Below are 7,500 nucleotides of genomic sequence, written 5' to 3' on the forward strand. Positions count from 1 at the left end.
GGCTTATTATTAACAGGCTCTAGTCTTATGGCTTACTATTAACAGGCTCTAGTCTAATGGCTTATTATTAACAGGCTCTAGTCTAATGGCTTATTATTAACAGGCTCTAGTCTAATGGCTTATTATTAACAGGCTCTAGTCTAGTCTAATGGCTTATCATTAACAGGCTCTCGTCTAATGGCTTATCATTAACAGGCTCTAGTCTAGTCTAATAGTTTACTATTAACAGGCTCTAGTCTAGTCTAATGGCTTATTATTAACAGGCTCTAGTCTAATGGCTTACTATTAACAGGCTCTAGTCTAGTCTAATGGCTTATTATTAACAGGCTCTAGTCTTATGGCTTATTATTAACAGGCTCTAGTCTTATGGCTTACTATTAACAGGCTCTAGTCTAATGGCTTATTATTAACAGGCTCTAGTCTAATGGCTTATTATTAACAGGCTCTAGTCTAGTCTTATGGCTTATTATTAACAGGCTCTAGTCTAGTCTTATGGCTTATTATTAACAGGCTCTAGTCTAGTCTAATGGCTTACTATTAACAGGCTCTAGTCTAATGGCTTATTATTAACAGGCTCTAGTCTAGTCTAATGGCTTATCATTAACAGGCTCTCGTCTAATGGCTTATCATTAACAGGCTCTAGTCTAGTCTAATAGTTTACTATTAACAGGCTCTAGTCTAGTCTAATGGCTTATTATTAACAGGCTCTAGTCTAGTCTAATAGTTTACTATTAACAGGCTCTAGTCTAATGGCTTATTATTAACAGGTTGTAGTGTTCAGGCTCTACTCTAGTAATCTAATGGTTTATTATTCCCAGACAGGCGAGTCAGAGAACCGGTGTCCTCTGGCCATAAGAAGCCTTTATGAGTGGAGCAGCCAGTCTACAGCGTCAGGCAGAAAGCCACAGCTTAAAGACAATGGGGGGAGAGAGAGAGAGAGAGATCGCTGGAGGATTGGTGCTTTTGTAAAGCGGGAGAGCAGTGTCTTGCTTTTCTGGTTTTCAGTCAGTTCAGTCAGAGGCGGGATGAGGCTGTCATCACAATGACAGACTGTTAGGGAACAACATTACCCCAGTCCAAAGAGCCAGTACAGTCTGGTGGTCTAGTCTGGCTGGTATATAATCACAAAGAGCCAGTACAGTCTGGTGGTCTAGTCTGGCTGGTATATAATCACAAAGAGCCAGTACAGTCTGGTGGTCTAGTCTGGCTGGTATATAATCACAAAGAGCCAGTACAGTCTGGTGGTCTAGTCTGGCTGGTATATAATCACAAAGAGCCAGTACAGTCTGGTGGTCTAGTCTGGCTGGTATATAATCACAAAGAGCCAGTACAGTCTGGTGGTCTAGTCTGGCTGGTATATAATCACAAAGAGCCAGTACAGTCTGGTGGTCTAGTCTGGCTGGTATATAATCACAAAGAGCCAGTACAGTCTGGTGGTCTAGTCTGGCTGGTATATAATCACAAAGAGCCAGTACAGTCTGGTGGTCTAGTCTGGCTGGTATATAATCACAAAGAGCCAGTACAGTCTGGTGGTCTAGTCTGGCTGGTATATAATCACAAAGAGCCAGTACAGTCTGGTGGTCTAGTCTGGCTGGTATATAATCACAAAGAGCCAGTACAGTCTGGTGGTCTAGTCTGGCGGGGGCACAGATAGGGGGCTCTACAGCGGGGGGCTTTGGCCCACACAGACTTTGTTTACCTCCGCCATCCACAAAGCCCTCTTTTCCTCCCATCAGCCCCGGTCTTTCTCTGGTCTCTCTTCCCCTCCCTCTACCCACCTCCCATCTCTTACCAGTACAAATCAGGTCAGTGTGGATTGGTTTTCCAGTCTCAAATACAGTGGAAGGAGTACGAGCCATAATAGGGTTTAAGGGGCGTGGTATGCAGGATATCCAGGGCCATGTCCCAAATGGTACCCTACTCCCTTCGTAGTGCACTACTCTTGACCAGAGCCCATAGAAAATAGGGTGCCATTTGGGATGCAAGCCCCACGACTGGCTCCTAATCCGACAGGGGAGGTGCCTCTAACAGCTATCACCATGCAATTCTCCTCTGTCTGGTCAACCAATGAGATGGTCAAGACCAGACCACCAGAAGTGATGATTATGGAGTGGAAGTGTTGATACTCAACATCCCAGATGTCTGCCGTTCATTCATGAACTTGGACGCGTTGTTGAATGTCAGATGGTGAATTCTGATGTATATAATTTAGAGGTTTGGGGAATAAAGAAAGACATCCAGACATAACACATTAACCCATTCACACAGAAGAGTTGCAGGCACATGAATTAACCCATTCACACAGAAGAGTTGCAGGCACATAAATGAACCCATTCACACAGAAGAGTTGCAGGCACATAAATGAACCCATTCACACAGAAGAGTTGCAGGCACATAAATGAACCCATTCACACAGAAGAGATGCAGGCACATAAATGAACCCATTCACACAGGAAGAGTTGCAGGCAAATAACACATTAACCCATTCACACAGGAAGAGTTGCAGGCTAATAACACATGAACCCATTCACACAGAAGAGTTGCAGGCTAATAACACATGAACCCATTCACACAGGAAGAGTTGCAGGCTAATAACACATGAACCCATTCACACAGGAAGAGTTGCAGGCAAATAACACATGAACCCATTCACACAGGAAGAGTTGCAGGCAAATAACACATGAACCCATTCACACAGGAAGAGTTGCAGGCTAATAACACATGAACCCATTCACACAGGAAGAGTTGCAGGCTAATAACACATGAACCCATTCACACAGGAAGAGTTGCAGGCTAATAACACATGAACCCATTCACACAGAAGAGTTGCAGGCTAATAACACATGAACCCATTCACACAGGAAGAGTTGCAGGCTAATAACACATGAACCCATTCACACAGGAAGAGTTGCAGGCTAATAACACATGAACCCATTCACACAGGAAGAGTTGCAGGCTAATAACACATGAACTCATTCACACAGGAAGATTTGCAGGCTAATAACACATGAACCCATTCACACAGGAAGAGTTGCAGGCTAATAACACATGAACCCATTCACACAGAAGAGTTGCAGGCTAATAACACATGAACCCATTCACACAGAAGAGTTGCAGGCTAATAACACATGAACCCATTCACACAGAAGAGTTGCAGTCTAATAACACATGAACCCATTCACACAGAAGAGTTGCAGGCTAATAACACATGAACCCATTCACACAGAAGAGTTGCAGGCTAATAACACATGAACCCATTCACACAGGAAGAGTTGCAGGCTAATAACACATGAACCCATTCACACAGGAAGAGTTGCAGGCTAATAACACATGAACCCATTCACACAGAAGAGTTGCAGGCTAATAACACATGAACCCATTCACACAGAAGAGTTGCAGGCTAATAACACATGAACCCATTCACACAGAAGAGTTGCAGGCTAATAACACATGAACCCATTCACACAGGAAGAGTTGCAGGCTAATAACACATGAACCCATTCACACAGGAAGAGTTGCAGGCTAATAACACATGAACCCATTCACACAGAAGAGTTGCAGGCTAATAACACATTAACCCATTCACACAGGAAGAGTTGCAGGCTAATAACACATTAACCCATTCACACAGGAAGAGTTGCAGGCTAATAACACATGAACCCATTCACACAGTATTCAGACCCCTTGACTTTTCCCAAATGTTGTTACATTACAGCCTTTTTCTAAACTGGATTAAACTCATTGTTTTTCTCATCAATCTACACACAATACCCCATAATGACCAAGCAAAAACAGAGTTAGACATTTTTGCAAATGTATAAAGAAATGAAAATCTGAAATAGCTTTTAGTTTTCAGACACCTTGGCTATGAGACTGTAAATTGAGCTCAGGTGCTTCCTGTTTCCATTGATCTTCCTTGAGATTTTTCTACAACTTGATTGGAGTCCACCAATTGATTGGACAAGACTTGGAAAGGCACACACCTGTCTATATAAGGTCCCACAGTTGACAGTGCATGTCAGAGCAAAAACCAAACCATGAAGTTGAAGGACTTGTCCGTAGACAGACACAGATCTGGGGAAGGGTACCTAAACATTTCTGCAGCATTGAAGGTCCCCAAGAACACAGTGGCCTCCATCATTCTTAGTAGAACAAGTTTAGAACCACCAAGACTCGTCCTAGAGCTGGCCGTCAGGTCAAACTGAGCAATCGGGGGAGAAGGGCCTTGGTCAGGGAGGTGACCAAGAACCCGATGGTCACTCTGACAGAGCTCCAGAGAACCTCTGTGGAGACGGGCGAACCTTCCAGAAGGAAAACCATCTCTGCAGCACTCCACCAATCAGGCCTTTATGGTAGAGTGGCCAGACGGAAGCCCCTCAGTAAAAGTCACAGAACAGCCCGCTTGGAGTTTGTAAAAAGGCAACTAGAGAACTCTCAGACCATGAGAAACAAGATTCTCTGGTCTGATGAAACTAAGATTGAACTATTTGGCTTGAATGCCAAGCGTCATGTCTGGAGGAAACCTGACGCCATCCCTACGGTGAAGCATGGTGGTGCAGCATCATGCTGTGGGGATGTTTTTCAGCGGCAGGGGAGACTAGTCAGGATCGAGGGAAAGATGAATGGAGCAAAGTACAGAGAGATCCTTGATGAAACCCTGCTCCAGAGCACTCAGGACCTCAGACTGGGGTGAAGGTTCACCTTCCAACAGGACAATGTCCCTAAGCACACAGCCAAGACAACGCAGGAGTTACTTCGGAAAAGTCTCTGAATGTCCTTTAGTGGCCCAGCCAGAGCCCGGACTTGAACCCAATCGAACATCTCTGGAGAGACCTGAAATTAGCTGTGCAGCGACGCTCCCCAAGAAGACTCAAGGCTGTAATCACTTCAAAAAGGTGCTTTAACAAAGTACTGAGTAAAGGGACTGAATACTTATGTAAATGTAATCAGTTTTATTTTTAATACATTTGCAAAAATGTCTAAAAAATATATTTTTTCTTTTTGTCATTATGGGGTATTGTGTGTATATTAACAAGGGGCAAAAAAATATAAAATAAAATAATAAATAAAATATTCAATTTTAGAATAAGGCTGTAACGTAACAAAATGTGGAAAAGTCAAGGGGTCTGCCAACTTTCCGAAAGCAATGTGTGTGTGTGTCTATGAGTCTTCTCCAGTTCCTGATCTCTAGAAGGTCAGTGTTCCTCTGTGGTCGGTCACTGGGAGCACACCTAACACAGACTCTCTCCTCTCTGACAATGGCAGGAAAAGGGTGTAGGAGGGGGCTGCTCTCCACGCTGACCTCATTGTTCTACAGTGGACGTGAAGGAGGGAGAATGAGGAGGACAAGGATGGAGGAGGGAGCAGGGCCAACTATTCCTTCAGCCCCAGACAGGCCTGTGTTAAGTACAGTCCCAGCACCCGGACCCCAGTCACCGACCCGAGTCCCGAGGGCTGGTTGGCTGACTGCCTCCCCTCTGAGGCTCCTGCTCTGGTGCACGTAGACTGAGCGGGCCAGCCAGTCTGAGGAGACATCTTGAGTCTGGTCCCCTGGTCGCTTTGTTCTGCAGGAAGGAACTGGAGCGGACCAGGCCGGATATGTCCTCAGTGACTCTGTGGCCCCTGCCTGGCCACCACCGGTCAGCCGGCCAGGCCCATAACTCAGGTCCCCAATGACTGACTGGATCAGTAGCACTATGGACTGTGGGAAGCAGAGGGGTGAGACTCTGTCAGATAGCCTGGTGCCAGATCTGTTTGTGCTGTCTTGACAGCTCCTGACAATGACCAGCAAGTAAGATCACAAACCAATCTGGGACCAGGCTATCTGACTGCCTCCCCATTGGGAAAACAACCAGAAATCAGCCAATCTGGGACCAGGCTATCTGACTGCCTCCCCATTGGGAAAACAACCAGAAATCAGCCAATCTGGGACCAGGCTATCTGACTGCCTCCCCATTGGGAAAACAACCAGAAATCAGCCAGTCTGGGACCAGGCTATCTGACTGCCTCCCCATTGGGAAAACAACCAGAAATCAGCCAATCTGGGACCAGGCTATCTGACTGCCTCCCCATTGGGAAAACAACCAGAAATCAGCCAGTCCCACAAGGGACAGAGGACAGGAAGTCCTAGATATATACAGTATGTCACCCTGGATCTCCTCATCACTGACTCAAGACAGAGAAAACTACAACTCATCTACTATAATGGAACTTAACCATCATGATGTTTACCAACATGAGTTCAGTCTTCATTAATGAGCCAGGGCTGATCTACTGTATATCCATCAGGCTGGAGTTGATGAGATCATGAGAGTTTATAAAGGACAACAAATGGGACGATGGAAATGATTGCACAAGGACATGAGCAAACGTGCACATCCCACGCACGCGTACAGAAACAGACGAGCCGGGCTCGAATGTCAACGAAAAAACATCGTCGCCCATAGCAAAAGGAAGAACGTGATGAAAGGCAAGCAATAGCAATACCTATTGAAATCAAATGGGGCCGGATGACTTCCGCACATGGCAGCCAAGTTGCAGTCTCACAAACAAGGCAACTGGATGCTGTTAGGGTATTGAAAATATATCACACACACCCAGAGTCATGCAAGCATTGTGTTGACATGCTCAGAATCCCCCAGAGCACGCAGAGATATACATATCACAATAACAATCTCATGTTGACTTCACCAACCCCGATGACTGAGACGTCCATCCCCGTCTGTCACTATGAAAACATGAGAGGGCTATACTGCCATCAGTGACTACTGTACCTCTCTGGCCCCGTCTGTCACTATGAAAACATGAGAGGGCTATCCTGCCATCAGTGACTACTGTACCTCTCTGGCCCCGTCTGTCACTATGAAAACATGAGAGGGCTATCCTGCCATCAGTGACTACTGTACCTCTCTGGCCCTGTCAGGCTCTTAAATCTAACATGAGAGGGCTATCCTGCCATCAGTGACTACTGTACCTCTCTGGCCCTGTCAGGCTCTTAAATCTGACATGAGAGGGCTATCCTGCCATCAGTGACTACTGTACCTCTCTGGCCCTGTCAGGCTCTTAAATCTAACATGAGAGGGCTATCCTGCCATCAGTGACTACTGTACCTCTCTGGCCCCGTCTGTCACTATGAAAACATGAGAGGGCTATCCTGTCATAAACTACTAACATGAAAACAGAGGGCTATCCTGTCATCAGTGACTACTGTACCTCTCTGGCCCTGTCTGTCACTATGAAAACATGAGAGGGCTATCCTGTCATCAGTGACTGTACCTCTCTGGCCCCGTCTGTCACTATGAAAACATGAGAGGGCTATCCTGTCATCAGTGACTACTGTACCTCTCTGGCCCTGTCTGTCACTCTTAAAAACATGAGAGGGCTATCCTGCCATCAGTGACTACTGTACCTCTCTGGCCCCGTCTGTCACTATGAAAACATGAGAGGGCTATCCTGTCATCTGACTACTGTACCTCTCTGGCCCCGTCTGTAAATCTGAAC

At 45.8% G+C, this 7,500-nt stretch overlaps 1 protein-coding gene and 1 long non-coding RNA gene across 3 annotated transcripts in view; both read right to left on the reverse strand.

Annotated features, from left to right (window-relative positions):
* ctif (CBP80/20-dependent translation initiation factor) overlaps positions 1-7,500 on the reverse strand; it is a 210,761-nt gene that overhangs the window by 170,344 nt on the left and 32,917 nt on the right. The window lies entirely within an intron of this gene.
* The window catches only part of LOC127906415 (uncharacterized), a 2,117-nt gene continuing 886 nt past the window's right edge, over positions 6,270-7,500 (reverse strand). The window contains exons 3-4 of one of the 2 annotated variants that reach the window (XR_008061283.1): positions 7,276-7,341; positions 6,270-6,905 (exon numbers count right to left, since the gene is read on the reverse strand). This is a non-coding gene — a long non-coding RNA (uncharacterized LOC127906415). The remainder of the gene's footprint in view (positions 6,906-7,275; positions 7,342-7,500) is intronic. The other variant, XR_008061282.1, reaches the window with a different exon arrangement.

Source organism: Oncorhynchus keta, chromosome 12 (assembly GCF_023373465.1).
Source record: "Oncorhynchus keta strain PuntledgeMale-10-30-2019 chromosome 12, Oket_V2, whole genome shotgun sequence".
NCBI classification, from domain to species: domain Eukaryota; kingdom Metazoa; phylum Chordata; class Actinopteri; order Salmoniformes; family Salmonidae; genus Oncorhynchus; species Oncorhynchus keta.